Consider the following 15663-nt stretch of genomic DNA (forward strand, 5'->3'; position numbering starts at 1 on the left):
TACAAGTCGAGTCGCCACCGCACTTCTATTTATCCAAAGGAATGGTTAGAAAGCGAACAAAAACCTAAAAGTTTTATCGAATCAAAAACTAGTAAAAATGTCAGAGATCTGGGTAAGGGGGTTGGTTATGCATTGGGAAGGTTTTAAGCACCCAAAACATCCTAGGTACTCCTAAGGATCCCTTTTCATAAGTGTTGTTCTAGTCTAAAGGGTGTAGGTATATCTAAAATACTATTTACTAAAAGGAAGGTTAAAAGAAAATGACTCGCAAGGATGTCGCATCCACTGCCTACGTATCTCATATGAGTATGAGAATCAGAGTCTTCGTAGCTCGGCTACCTATGGGTTAAAGAGAAGTGTGCTCGGTAAGACGTCGCGTCTTATGCCTATGTATCTCATCTGGAATGAGAATCAGAGCAAAACGTAGTTCGTCTAACTAGGGGTTAAGGATTGCCATTTGAACATGGACTTACAAAAGAGGACACCAGTTGTGTCAAAGGAGGGTTGGCAGTGTGTTCAACGTCCTAGCAGTAGGTGTTGCAGCTCGCTGAATCGAGTCTTAGGCAGTTACCTCTTTGCAATAGAACGGACTGACATGCCACAAGATCGGAGACGCACGGAAGGTCTAAAAGTGGGGAAGCTCTTCTCTAGAGTTGTCATGCAATATGGACCTATGTGTTAGGATTTACAAAGGGGAACATCTACCTAATGTTAGCATGCAAAGAATAAGGGAATTCTACCTATGTTATCATACAAAGGGTTCTACCTAATGGGTGCTACCTAAACGGAACAAGAGTCGACGGATGGAGCGCGGAGAGAAGTTACGGATAAGGGTAGATGGAGATTCCGGAGGCAATCGACTTACAGGTAGATGGCGATGCCTGAGGCAATCGACTTACAAGAGGATGGATGAATGCGTGCTGGTTCTGTTAAGTTTTGAAAATGATTACTCGACGTTGGATTGAGCTTTTGATCTTATTTTGAAATGGTTATCGGATGTTCGTTTTAATTCTTGTATTAACAGGTGACTAAAGAAATTAAGAAATAAATATTATACACTTTATGGGAGAGGGGTACATTTGTTATGAATGGGGATTGTTCATGGCAAACAAGCAATAAGAATATATGCCTCATACATCATACAAGTAGGCAACAATTATCAATCAGATCGGATAATGAAACAATATATAATCAAACCAAAGAATCAAATAATGGATCTTTTAAACAATGCATGGGAGTATGAACATGTGAAATAATCAAGCAATAGAAAGCATGAATGAGAGAAACAAGTATAAAAGATAACAGATGAATCAAACAGATGAAAATATACACACGAAGGGTCCACTGAATAATTTAATCAGGAAATGAGGTAAGGACCAAATAAAATCAAGGTAAAAGGCCTCCAATACATGGCATATGAGATGAACAAGGGAGGATCAAAAGATCTCTTCAATTGCCATAAGCAATCCCTAAGTCAAACATCGATCATAAAGAAGTCAACTGAAAATTCAAGTCAACTTAAAAAATAACAAATAAATAGAAAATTAATCAAGAAATTTATGAAAAATTAAACTAAATATGGTGGGGTCAAGACATCATTATTCCCCAAAAATATTTTAAAAATAATGAAAATTGGCACGTGAATTAATTAAACTAAAACATAGGTCAAACCAAAAGTCAATTAATAAGACTAGGTTAGAAATAAATCAAGAATAAAGAGTAAATTAATCAATAAAATTATGAAAAATTAAAATAAATAAGGTGGGGTCAGGACATCATCATCCCCCAAAAACATTTTAAAAATAATGAAAATTGGTACGTGAATCAATTAAAATAAAACATAGGTCAAACCAAAAGTCAATTAATAAGACTAGGTTAGAAATAAATCAGGAATAAATAGTAAATTAATCAAGAAAATTATGAAAAATTAAAATAAATAAGGTGGGGTCAGGACATCATCATCCCCCAAAAAAATTTTAAAAATAATGAAAATTGTTACGTGAATTAATTAAAATAAAACAGAAGTCAAATTAAAAGTCAACCAACCAAACTAGGTCAAAAATAAATCCAAAATAAATTGAAAATGTGAAATAAAATTCCAAGAAAAGGTCAGGTTGACCATGAGACAATGGTAAACCTTCATCCCAAAAATCAAATGTTAACAATAATTTTAAGTCATAAAAATAAAATCAATAAAAAATGTGTGTTAAAATGAACCATTTAGAATAAATAATTAAAATAAAATATTAATAATAAACAAATACGAAAATAAAAATTATATAAAATTAAATAAAACGTTAAGAAAAGTGAAAAATATTTTTGGGTAATTTTATGGACGAAGAAAATATTTTAAATAAGAAAAAGAAATATGAAAATGGAAGGATTAATGGTGATGAACATGGTAAGCAAGCGTAGATATATCAAAACATGGTTATGGAAGAGATGATTACCTAATGGAAAATAGAAGTGGAATGGAATCTGATATGTGATGAAGCTTTGCCTCCTTGCCACGAAATTCCAATTCTCCTTTAGGGTTAGGGTTTCAGCTTCTTAAATATGGTGGATTAGGTGTTCTCATGGGCTTTTTAATAAGTGATTTATCCATAAGAATAAAAGTGTGAAGTGAGGTGTAAAATGTTGTTATTTTGGGCCAAACATAAGTGAATGGATGTCCAATGCATGGCCAAAAGAGGTAAAAAATGTGACGGGTTTGTGCAGCATACTTAGAAAATCTGATTGGGCCAGTCAGGCCCAAAATCTGCCTAGAAAATCAAGTCATGATGCCCACTTTAAATAAATGTATCTCTTAAACCATGGATCCAAATGAGATGATTCTAAAAGGATATGAAAGAGGACATGGCAAGGTAAAACTGTTGTGAAGAAAGTCTTTTCAAATAACGCCTTGAAGTGCAAGAAAACTGGCCAAGAAGTCTTGAAAAACTTTGAAGATTTTGGACTTAGAAATTTTTCTAAGTGTCCTAAACAAATGTCTCACTTTGACTAAGCATAACTTTCTCAATTCTAATCCAAATGGAGAAAACTTTATATCTCTAGAAAGCTTAGAACAAGAGGAACAACTTTCATGTTGGAGACATTTTCAAATGGAGCTTTTATCTTGATGCAAAATGGGCTTAAAGTGAGTGCAATGATCATGAAAACTTGCCCTAAATGGAAAGTCAACCATTTCCAAATTAAGTAACTTTTCCAATTCCTGATTAAATGATGAATCCATGATCCAAAATTGATAAAATTTCACATGTAGTATCCCCTAGGCATGGATTTTGTGATTCCACTCTCAAAATGTCAGGAGTTGACTTTTCTGGCCCCACAGTTGTCTTTTCCCAAACTATTTGATTCCCGATTCCATTGACCAATTGAAGCATTTCTAGCTCAAATAAAGAGCTGATTTTTTGTATGTAGACCCTTGTGGACATATGGAGGGCCATGGAAAAGAGTTTCACCCAAAGAATCAGAAATAAATTGATTTTATACCAAACCCTAGTTTTAGGGCAAAATGATCTGGAACTGATTGCACTGATTGCCAATGGATCTTTCTGAGATAATTGTGAAACTTCCTAGGCCAAGATGCCTCTCTAATCATGACATGGATGAGCTCCTCTACTTCCAACCAAACATTGCCTGTTGCAGGTAGCCATGAAACCCTAATTTCTGATTAAATCCAGATGAACACTCTGATAGCTTTGAATCCTTCACTGATGAACTGAGGACCATAATAAGATTCTTGGACCCCCCTGAGACCCTTGATACTTGTATAGTTAGAAAATGAAGTCCAATTCTCAATCTTGCTTTGTGTGGGCTCCTTCTGTTAAGGAGTGATCGATCAAAATCTGATCTCCATGTCACTAATGCAGTATGCAATGAGTATGACCTAATATGATGCTAATGAAGTGTAAAACATAATCCCATGCTTCCAGGAAAAATGAAGGTAAACTTTGGGATATTACAACTACCAATCGGGACAAAAGAAAAGAACCTGAGATTGGTCCTTTTGTTAGACAATAATCCAATTAGATCTATAAGAATAGGGTCATATCTACCTATTCCAGTAAAATAAGGGTTAATGAGATGTTTGAAAAATAACACCGACCTCTTTGTCGCCTATCCCCATGAGATGTTGGGGATAGATCCTAGTGTGGCATGCCACCATCTAAACGTAGATCCCGACACCTAATATGTGTCACAGAGACGAAGACAAAAATCCCCTAAGAACACAAAGACCATAGAAAAACCTTCCAGTGGTTGCTATAAACTAATTCACTCTTCGAACTAAAATATACCGAGTGGTTGTCCAATGTAGTATTGGTTAAGAAGGCCTCCGGGAAGTGGAGAATGTGTGTTGGCTACACATACCTGAACAAGACGTCCTAAAGACTCATATCCGCTCCCAAGTATATATATTTTGGTCGACAATTTGGTTGGATATAAACTCCTTTCGTTAATGAATATGTATTCTAATTACAACCAAATACCGATGTATGAGCTAGACAGACGGAAAACCACTTTCATGACCGGACAAATGAATTACCAATACAATATGATGCCATTTGGTTTGAAGAATGTTGGGGCTACATATATAAGAACGATGAACAAGGTTATCAAGGAAGAAATAGGCAAAACATAAGAGTATACATGGATGACATGATAGTCAAATCAAGCAAATAGGCAAAACTAATGAAGTAGTCCATCAAAATTTTTGAGTTTGACATTTCTTATGAAGCCAAGAAGGCTATGAAACCGCAAATATTAACATATTTTATAGCAAAAATGGCCCCCGGTTGGGTGGAGCCAACACATGCCCGGGTAGTGTTTATATGGATCATCTAATAGATGAGGAACTGGAGCCAAACTAATTTTAGAGAACAAAGTCAGATTCACCATTGAGGTATCCCTTCATTTTGAATTCTCTAGTACTAACAATTAAGGAAAGTATGAAGCAATAATAGTAGGCCTCTCCCTAGCATCATAGATAGGAGAAGAAATCATTAGGTTGAAAACAAATTCACAGTTGATAGTGTCGTAGATTAAGGGCAAAGCCTAGACGAATGAGCCGATATTACAATACTATGTCGAGATGGCTAGAGAGAAGTTGGCCAAATTCAAATTGTCTCAACTAAATCATATCCGAAGAGAAAAAACTCCAGGGCATACGTCCTATCTAAGTTGGTCAACACCGGATCATCTAGTGTAAACCATTCATTTATCCAAGAGACTCTAAAGAACCACATCATAGAGGGTTCAAAATCAACAACAATGTCAATAAACATTGACACATGGTTATCTTGGATAATGCTTATTGAAACGTACATAGAGCAAGGAAGCTCCCTTCTGACTCATCTGAAAAATCTGCCCTCGTAAAGAGGAGAGTCAACTCTTATTCCTTCATCAAAGACAAGCTATATAATAGAGGGATGTTGACCCCTACATTAAAATTCTTAGAGAAAGAGGAAGATGCCTACACCATATCTGAGGTACACGAAAGAATCATAAGGCAGCACCTAGGTGCACGAGTATTGGTGAAGAAATTTCTCAGAGTTGGATATCATTTGCCAAATATGGTCCAAGATGCAAAGGAATGTGTGAAAAGGTGTAATTTATTCCAGCAGCATGGGGACGTCCATAATGCCCCTTCATTTGAGTTTCACGTGTTAACATCACCTTGGACTTTCTGGCAATTGGGAATGGATATCCTCAGCCCTTTTCCCTAGGCCATGCGACAACTCATGTTCTTGATTACAACAGTGAATTATTTCATCAAATGGATAGAAGTAGAGGCACTAGTCAATATCAATATAACAAACATATTGAAATTCTTCAAAACGAACATCCTGATGTGATACGAAATCCCTCAGGTCTTCATAATAAACAATGGGACACAATTCACATATAGTAATTTTAGAGACCTTAGAAGACCTAAAATTCAAACATTATTTCACTTTGGTAGAACACCCCAAGACCAACGAGCAAGCCAAAATATAAAACAACTTGAGAGGACTGAAGCAGAGAATTATGACGGCTAAAGGAAATTGGATGGACGAACTGCTACATGTCCTTTGGGCTTTCACTATCACGCCTCTATCAACCACCAACGAAAAACACCTCCCGGTTGTCATATAGGATTAAGGTTGTCATCCATGTTGAGTTAGAAGAGATGAGTTGGAGGATGACACACCTCATAACATAAGAAGACAATTCCAAAGCAATTAGAGAAGAGGTTGATCTTTTGGAATAAAAAAGGAGTGCTACGGTCCTCATGAGTGCGACCGTGAAATAAGCAACAAAGGCCAAATGCAGTAGGAAGGTCAAACCTCAAGAATTCAAACTAGAAGACCTAGTGTTAACACGCACCTGCATCAAAGCAAAAAACGCTAGAGACAGCAAGCTAGAAGCCAACTAGGAAGGGCCATACAAGGTCGGCCAACACAGGAGAATGAGTATACACTTTAGAGACGCTGTTCGGATAACCTATACCTAAAACATGGAATGCAAAAAAAACTCAAGCGATATTATAGCTAAGTGTTTTAATCTTGGATCAAAATGTAGTCCCTCATATCCATGTAATGTTTTGAAGGTAATAATATAATGTTCTTTTTAAGAATCATTGTCAATTTTTATTTACAAAAATAAGAGGCATAGATAAATACGATACCTCATAATATAGATGGTACACCCCCGTTTTGGTAGCAAGTCCCTCCAAGGGCGTAGCAGTGAAGCCTTGGATATGTCGAATCCGAACCAGGCCTAAACCTGGGGGGAAATTTCAAGTATCCCTACTATCGCACCTCAAAAAATGAGAACACAATGTTTCGAAACGTAACTACATGCTCGCAGGATGGACTAAACAGAGTTGCCACCGAACTTTATTTATTCCTAAGAAGGAAATCGGAAATATCGATACAACCCAAGAAAGAATGACAATGATATTGGTCGTCACAATCAAATCAGCGATCGGGAGTCGATTGTATAAGGGGAAGGTATTATTATCCCTCACGTCTGTTGTACTCAACGGGAACCGTTAGGTTAGTTGTGGGGGTTAGTGTTAGCTTAGAAATGTTAGGCTTCTCAAATTATTAAAAGGGAAATAAGAATAGGACCAAAAGAAAAGAGAAAATGTTTTTGGATATTTTATTAATGTGCGAAGAAAAGAACTAAACCTAATTTTTTTATTAATGGCCATGACAAGATTTACAAATCCTTCTCCTATGTATCTCTAGGTGCAATAGAGAACTCAAGGCTTACGTAGTTCTGGGTAGAAAATATTTTTTTGTTGGTCGATTTTAGCAAAACCTACTATGTATCAATCAACGAAAACGTTGTTGGCTACCCAAAACAAGTGGAGAATGGAATGTTTGCATCACGACCGAATGGATTTACAAATCAATACTTGTGGGAAATGTCGCAAGCTTAATCACACATTCAAATGGACGAAACATTGTTTTTGTGTCATCTCAAGACAAAGTACCTTTCGATTACAAAAAAGGGTTTAAGGATCAATCGCACGACGCTGAGAAAAGAGTTTGATTAGTTTGAAGCATTTTTGGATGATGAGAGAGTTCGGAGAGGCGAGAGCTACATCTCGATTCCTAACACTCGAGAATTTGTGGACTACACCCCTCTCCTTTTTCATCTTAATTGCAAAAGAGTTTTGATATTTTTAGATGTTTTAAAGTTTGGCTTGAGAAAGCGCACTCGAAATTAGTTGAGGTTTATTAATGTTGTGGAATTGATTCGAGGAAAATGAATGCTTAGATTAACGAGAACTACATCTCGGATCTTAACTCTCAGGATTTCATGGACTACATCTCATTCCTTGCATCCTTTTTTTTTTAAAAGTGTTGAATAATGATTAAGTGTTTTTGATTGGGAAAAATGGCTTGACGTTGGATCAAGCTTTTGGTGATCGGTTGCAAAAGAGTTTGATAGAGAGTTTGAGAAATTTGGAATAGATAGAAATGGAAGGTTTGGAATAATGTGGATTTGAGAAACTACTCGATGTTGGATCGAGTTTTTATTTTTGTTCTTTTTGAAAAGGGGTTGATTTTATTCTTTCGGTTATAAACTAACTAAACAAAATAATAAGAAAATAAAGCGATGAAATTATTACACGCCATGAGAATGAGGGTATATTTTGTCAAATGGGGATATGAGATAATGAAACAATTAAATCAAAACCCAATTAACAAACACAAGTAAATGAGTGTAAGTGCACTAAAAATGGTATCATTGTAAGAAGGCCCAAGAGTAAGGCATGTGAACCGAAGATAGCAACACAACGTCATATGTACGACACACGTTCATCTTAATTAAATCGAAAGAAAAAAATAATCAATCATGAACGGATTAATATCGTGATGCGAGGATGTGAATGAAGGTCACATAACGCAAGGACGTGCAAAGCAAAATGGAAGTTGAGTTCAAATTCAATTTAAACAAACAACGACGTTGGATCATTGTATGTTATCATGAATCAAGAGAAATGCTAATGTAGGACTTATCAAGAAATCAAGAAGTGCAAGAAAAACTCTAGGTAATATGGTCAAAGCCGGTCTTGGATATTGACAACAAATGGGGCGTCGTATGCAAAGGGTCATAACAAGGAGAAATACAATCAATGTTTATGGGGTATCATGATTAAGTCACACTTCATGCTTCATCAAACAAACTAGCTATTCTAGGGATTGTATTACTTTGCTAAAACAAACATAATAAAGAAATGCCTTATTATTATTAAATAATTCGATACAAGTTTCAAGTTATAATAAAAATATTGGCCTCTAAGGCTTACACCAACAACAACCTCCACCATTCTAAAAGTCATCGACCCTAATCTATGTTTGCGTCTTGATGTTGTAGTTCTACAATGGATTTACGCCACTACCTCACATGATCTTCTTCACACTATTATCGAACACGATTCAGCTACGAAACTATCATGACAGATTATATTATATTTTCTATGACAACAAAACTCTAGGGCTCTCTACCTAAAATAAGAATTCATACGTGTCCAAATGGAGCATTTTCCTGATGCCTTCACCTATTGTTAACATATCAAATCTCTCTCGAATCAACTCTATAATGTCGACATTCTGACTTAAATGAAATATTCATTCTACATATCATTTCTGGTCTCATGGATGTGTATGTCACAACGGGCTCATAAATCCCGCACGACGACTCATTTCCCCTTTTTTTTTACAAATCTAGTTCAATGATCATTCTAGATAAAAAAATCGGCGGAATAATGACATGAAAATTTCAAATTCGCAGATTAAAATCCAATTTTTAGTAATGAAATGACTCAAAAAAAATACAACTAAACCCCATACATATCACACTTTATTAATCATTAATATTACGAAATTACAATGATTATAATCGAAACAAAAAAGGAAAAATAAACATAAAAATGAAATTAAAAATAAAGTGTAAATACCAAGAGCTAAATGCTACAAATCCTTCAAAAAATGAAAATTTAACCGATTAAAATAAATGTAAAAAAACAAAAACAAAAATAAAACAAAAAGTAGAAAAAAACACAAAAATAGGAATGTGTGGCAGACAAGGGTTGAACCCATGACATGGGAGTTGGGAGACATGGCCTCAAGCAACTCAACCATGATCCCCAATCTTTCAAATTAAGGCCTGGATGGATATAAAAAGGGAGATAACGCATTTAAATAAAAACAACTCAAAAAACCCCAAAAGAAAAAGTGGCACGCTGGAATCAAACTCAGTACGTGGAGGCAAAGCCTCAACCAACTCAACCATGATTCTGTTGTGTCAAAACATGGCTTTCAAAAACATATAAGGCAAAAAAGGAAAAAAAGAAAGAAAAAAAAGAGATAAAACGTACACCATCATGCTTTCATGAACCTTGTACTGTTCATTTTCTTCCAAATCAAATATCCACATGCGGATACAAGCAAATACCAAAAAACCATACCTAAAATCAACAAAATGGAAAATCGCAATGAAAATGCAAAGCATATCAGTGTAACAAACAACAAACAATGAAAATTGAATCTAATAAAACAATTCAAAAATTATCAATGTCGAATCGAGATGTTGGACTTACGAAACGAGATACAACTATGTGACAACACCGAACTGGTTGTTGAATGATTCGAAAATCGTTGTTGCTGCCATAAACGCGTGTGAACCGTATGGCATAACTTGAACAAAGTTGCGGGTTCGTGATGTTACCGGAGTTCGTCGAAAAAATTTGAATGAAGGGTGTTGATGGATGAGTGTTGTTGTTCAACTTTTGAAAATGGTGGTTATGGAGGTTTAAGGGTTATGGTTAGTTAGAGGGAAGGGTGTTTCACGGTGAGAGGAGTTGTCGAGTGAAGAAGAAGCAAAGGTTGTTGTTATGGAGTTTGTGTGGTGAGTGCATTGTTTGAGGAAAGGTAGTTTTATGTGTAGTTTATGGTGTGTTGGGGGTTCGTGTTTTAAAAATGGAAGAAATGGTGAGTTGAAGAAAAAAAGGAAAAAATGAATGGCAAGAAGAAAAGGAAAAAAACGTTGTTAATGATCCACGTTACTCTTTGGGGGTGATCACTAGTATGTGTAGCGGTAAATTCATGATTATCAAGTTATGGATAAGCAAGACATCAAATAACAAGAGTCGCCACCGCGCTTTTATTGTTTCCAAGGGAAAAGGGAAAAAGTACGAACAAAACCCAAAAGTAAGAAGTTTTCAAATTAAAACTAATAAAATGCCAGAGATTACAGGTAAGGGGGTTGGTTACACATAGGGAAGGTGTTAGGATCCAAAGTGTCTTAGGTACTCCTAGGGAGCCCTTTTTTGTGTGCATATGTATTTTGTACAAAATGATGTTTACAAACAAATAGAGTGAGAGGATGAGAAAATAATTCATTAATTATATTTTTGTGTTTGACAAGACCTTCGGACTTGTGCCTACGTACCAACATAAAAATGAGGGATCAAAACCTCGTAGTTCGTGATACAAATTTCAAAGTGGATGCATTGCTTTTAACAATATTAAGTTTGAAAGGCACAAAGGCCTAAAAATGGTTTGAATGAGTTAGTTCTTTTTGGATTTTGAAAGTTTTAGGTCAAGTATAGTTAAGTCTATTTACAAGTTTGATTTAAGAAAACGAGTTTGAAAATACAATGGCATAAGGCCAAAGTTTCTATTTTGCAAAGTGGTCAAAATTTAGAAAATAACAAGTTCAAACAAAGAAGTTTTTTTTGAAAGGAGGAAGAAAATTTGAAATTAAAGAAATGGGGAGGAGATGAAGAGACTACTCATATGCACAAAATTAAAAGTTAATAGTTGAAAAGATCTGACTGACGGGTAGCAATCCAATAGGCAAGAATGACATATAGAAACCCCAAATTCTCTTGGATATTAGAATCAAGCAACAAATAAGGCATACGATATTAACTTGAATAGCAAGGCATCAAATAAAGATAGCCATATCCAAGCTTTAGCCATTCCATGATCTTCTTCAGATTAAGCCCATGTATCATATGAATTCCATAAGTCACAGGTTCAAAATAACAGCTTCACAATGATCATGTTCCAGATGAACTCAAAGGGATCTTGAATGATGTATCAGATGAAGTTTCAAATTGCAATGACTTGGTTTCACAAAAGTTGGCATTGGCCATGTCCTTTAGCATAGGGAGGTTGTCTAAATTCTAAGTCCAATTTATCCAAGATCAAGTCAACAGTCCACTCAAAAGTTTTTTAGGGTTTTTGTTTTTATTATGTACATTAATGGTCCAAGATCACACAAACAAACAAAAAATACACAAGCAAGATATATCACACAATATGGTCCAAATGGACAAAGGGAAAATGACATTAACATAAACAATTAGAATGGTATGAATAATGGCAAATGAATAGAACTTAAAAATTAAAGTGCATTAAAATAAAGGACTTGAAATTAAATTTTAGTTGTTAATGAGTTAGAAGTTAGTATTGTTTTGCTTTTGCTTTTCATTTTAAATCATTCTTTGGAGAACACTCAACCCACTTATCATAAGCATGGATCCTTGAGCCAAGGCATCTTCCAAAGGAAGGAAAAAAGGCCAAGTTTCCACACAATACCATGAAAGAGGGGAGACTTACAATCTCACTAACTAGAATGCTATGCCTTTTGTGTCAAAAATTTAGCGCTATGTTAAGCAACCGTAATTGGACTTATGTAGAAGTCACAACTATTTGAGGCCGGACAATAGAATTTTGGTGTTAATGCATGTTATAGACATAGTATAATGGACTATGCTCATGAAACATACCACACACACAAAGAATATGCAAAAGAGGTGGCCTAATCTCATCCATACTTATGTTGATTTTGCAATCAACTAGCCTTAGGACTTAGAGATATCATAGGCCAAATGAGACGAATGTATAAAAAAGGGGAATGAAATGAAGAGGGAAGGGAATGGATCAAAACTCAAATTGGTCAAAGGATGACTTTTACCAAATTAATATCATTCATTCATTTTGGGAGATGAAATGTACATTCCATCAATCCCCTAAATCCCATGATATTAACTTAACAAAGTCAAATCAACCTTGACCAATGCTCAATAACATGAGTCAAACTTATACAAATCAGCACAATAGGTCAACGCAATTATTTGGCATTTATTCAAATTAAAAATACTAAAATAATGCATTTAAATTAAATATGGTTTGTCAAATTCCTAAAACCTCATCAAAACAACAAAGAAATGACCATGAGATTTATCATAGGTCAACAAGGTCAAAGGACCTTAGAGCAAAATTTTCAGAATTTGTAAAGACTTAAAAGTATTTTTAAACAATTAAAAATATTCACAAAATCAATTAAATCATAAAAAATATTAATTATGATCCAAAAAATAATTTTAATTCAAAATTTGAAAGAGGAAATTTTTTGAATTTTTTTGGTGAAACTCTCATATTTTTTGGATCAATATTAAAATTAATATGAATTAATGAAAATCAAAGGAATAAAAATTAAAATCAGAAAAATCAAAAAAACGTGGACCACTTGATCTCCCTCATTAATTGAGGTGGCAAATCAAGTGGTCTGAAACGCGCGTTCCACCAAACACACGAATCAGCACACTGTACCAAGGGTAATCACAATGAGCGCTCAGGATTAAAACATTTTGAAAGGATCTTACGACCGGGAGATATGCTAACGCACCGCCGGAGCTGTAACTCCGGTCTTCTTCTCCGGTGGACCTCACCGGACTAGTCCACCCTCAACCATCACCAAAATAAAAAAGGAGGCCATGATCTGAAAGAAAAAATGGCGTAGAGCATGAATCTGACCTTAATTTCAACTAACTCCACATATATAGAAAGATATGAGGAGTTAAATTTTGAGGTGTGTCAACTGAGTTGCTTCGATTTGACCTCTAGGCAACTCAATCTTCTTGCCTATATTAGTAGGACTTCAAACAACCAAAGATCCAAGAGAATTGATGAGAATTGAGTGAGAATCGAAGAGATGAAGTTTTCTGAAAATTACCTTCAATGCTGTGCAGAACTTGAGGTTTATTGCTTCAAACACGGTCTGATCACACTTGAGAAGCTTGCAGGGAGTGGTGAGCAATGGTGCAAGGCTTTGGATCTTGGAGTTCTTGAATCTCCAGATGGTTGGGATTCGAACTCAATTTTCAGAATGAAAGTTATCAGGTTTTCCTTTAGAATGAGAGGGTTTCAATTGGGGGGCAAATATGGCGCGCAAGGTGTGTTTGAAATGAGCTCAGAGGCCATGTATTTATAGCATTTGGGATTGATAATTGCACACTTAAAAATTTTCTAAATTTGGCAATGTGATGCACAAGCTTGCATGGGCGTGCACAGGCCCATGAAGCAATCCATTTTGATCCAATTGCAACTGCACTGAAGTTCAAATGATGCTTGATTGGCAAGTCAATGTGAAATGGAGTTTTGGACATTTGATTTCCTCCAATGGTGCATCTCTGTTAAAGCCATGCAAGCCCTAAAAAACTTCATCCAAAACGCATGAACTTGGATTCTTTGGAAAGCTTGGATCAAGGGGAAAAAGTGTTATGTTAAACACTTTTCCATTTGGAGCTTGTATCATGGTTAATTTTGAGGCGGAAGTTTGGAAATTTCAATATGTTGAAAAAATTTCTAAGTGTCAAGCCATATATCTCAATATTCCACCTTGCTTAACTTTTTATGTGAGCTTCAAATGAGAAAAGTGTCTTCATCAAAGTTATATCTCTTTCAAAGTCCTTTAAAATGGTCACCAATTTCATGTCATTTGCAATTATAATGATAGATTTATGCATTTTTGAAGTTTGGAAAAATCACTTGTTCAATGGTATAGGTCAAAAATGACCTATAATGTATCCTCATATCACATGCTCATAAAAGTTGAATTAGCTCTCACTCCAAACATCAAAGGTGAAGTAGACATCTTGAATTTGATTTTTCAACTTGGAAATATTTCATATCATAAAAATTGAGCAAGTTATGGCCTTGGGAAGTTGACTTTCAAATTAGGGTTTAAACAAAATGACCTATAATGTTTCAACATAGAAAATGATTTTCCAAGCAAAACTAGTTCTAGTTCTCAACATGAAAGTTGTTTGGAATGTTATTTATAGTAACTCGTCTCTTGGAATAATTTTCATGTGGTGAAAATTGTAGGAGATAGGGTCTAGGGAGACCCAGTTTTGATCAGATGAATTCATCTGGCCAACCACCATTAACCAACTTGATAACCTTCAATTATCTTGACTTTCTTGGCTCATGGTAGATCATATATGCATAAGATGATGAATTTTTAAGTATCCCTTAAGAAATTTGATCAATTGGTGAGATAGCTTGTTGGATAAGTCACTTAAGATATCCAGTCAAACTAGGGTTTCCAAGGCATATCACTTCCAAACTCTTGAAGAATGCTTGATCAATATAACATGTAGAGATTATTTGGACTCATATATGATAATTATAACCATTATTGGATCAAATTAATGGTTATGCTCTTTGTCATGAGGACCTTAAACCCTAGATATGAACTTGATAAATCAATGTGACCATGCCCTACCTACAAAAGAGCTAGGCAAATGCAAAGACATATTTTTGGTATTTTGGTTAGTAAAATGATAATATACAAGTATGATACAATCACATGGTGCTTGGTGATCTCTCCCAAAACAAACCCAATGAGAGAGGGGTAAGGAGGATGCCAAGGTATGATCCCAATGCTAGTGCATATGATGAAATTGCATGAGGGATCTTAGGGTCAAAATTGGGGTCTTACAGCTGCCCCTATTTAAGGACATTCTAACTGAGGAGGTGAAAGTTAAAATCTTCGGCTCAACTCAGTAGAATGGGATTAAATAACAACATATAAAAAAAAATTGGTCCCTAAGAGACCTCATGATGCATATGATATGAATGTAAAAGTTAATGCTCTGTGGGGAAATATTGCCATAGAGGAAAAGAAATCAGAGAGACCGAAAGTCCGCAGGAGTATAATGCATTCCATAAGGAAAACTCACTAGGGAGACAGATACTTTGAGGGGATAAAAGAGGTTATGCGTAGGCCAGGCTATGAATTAAAACTGTTAGGGGACTAGAGGAATTCCATACAAAATGGAAAGACTCGGTCGGGGAAACAAAACATCTGCAG

The sequence above is a fragment of the Lathyrus oleraceus genome, chromosome 2 (genome assembly GCF_024323335.1).
Source record: "Lathyrus oleraceus cultivar Zhongwan6 chromosome 2, CAAS_Psat_ZW6_1.0, whole genome shotgun sequence".
In the NCBI taxonomy this organism is placed as follows: Eukaryota; Viridiplantae; Streptophyta; class Magnoliopsida; order Fabales; family Fabaceae; genus Lathyrus; species Lathyrus oleraceus.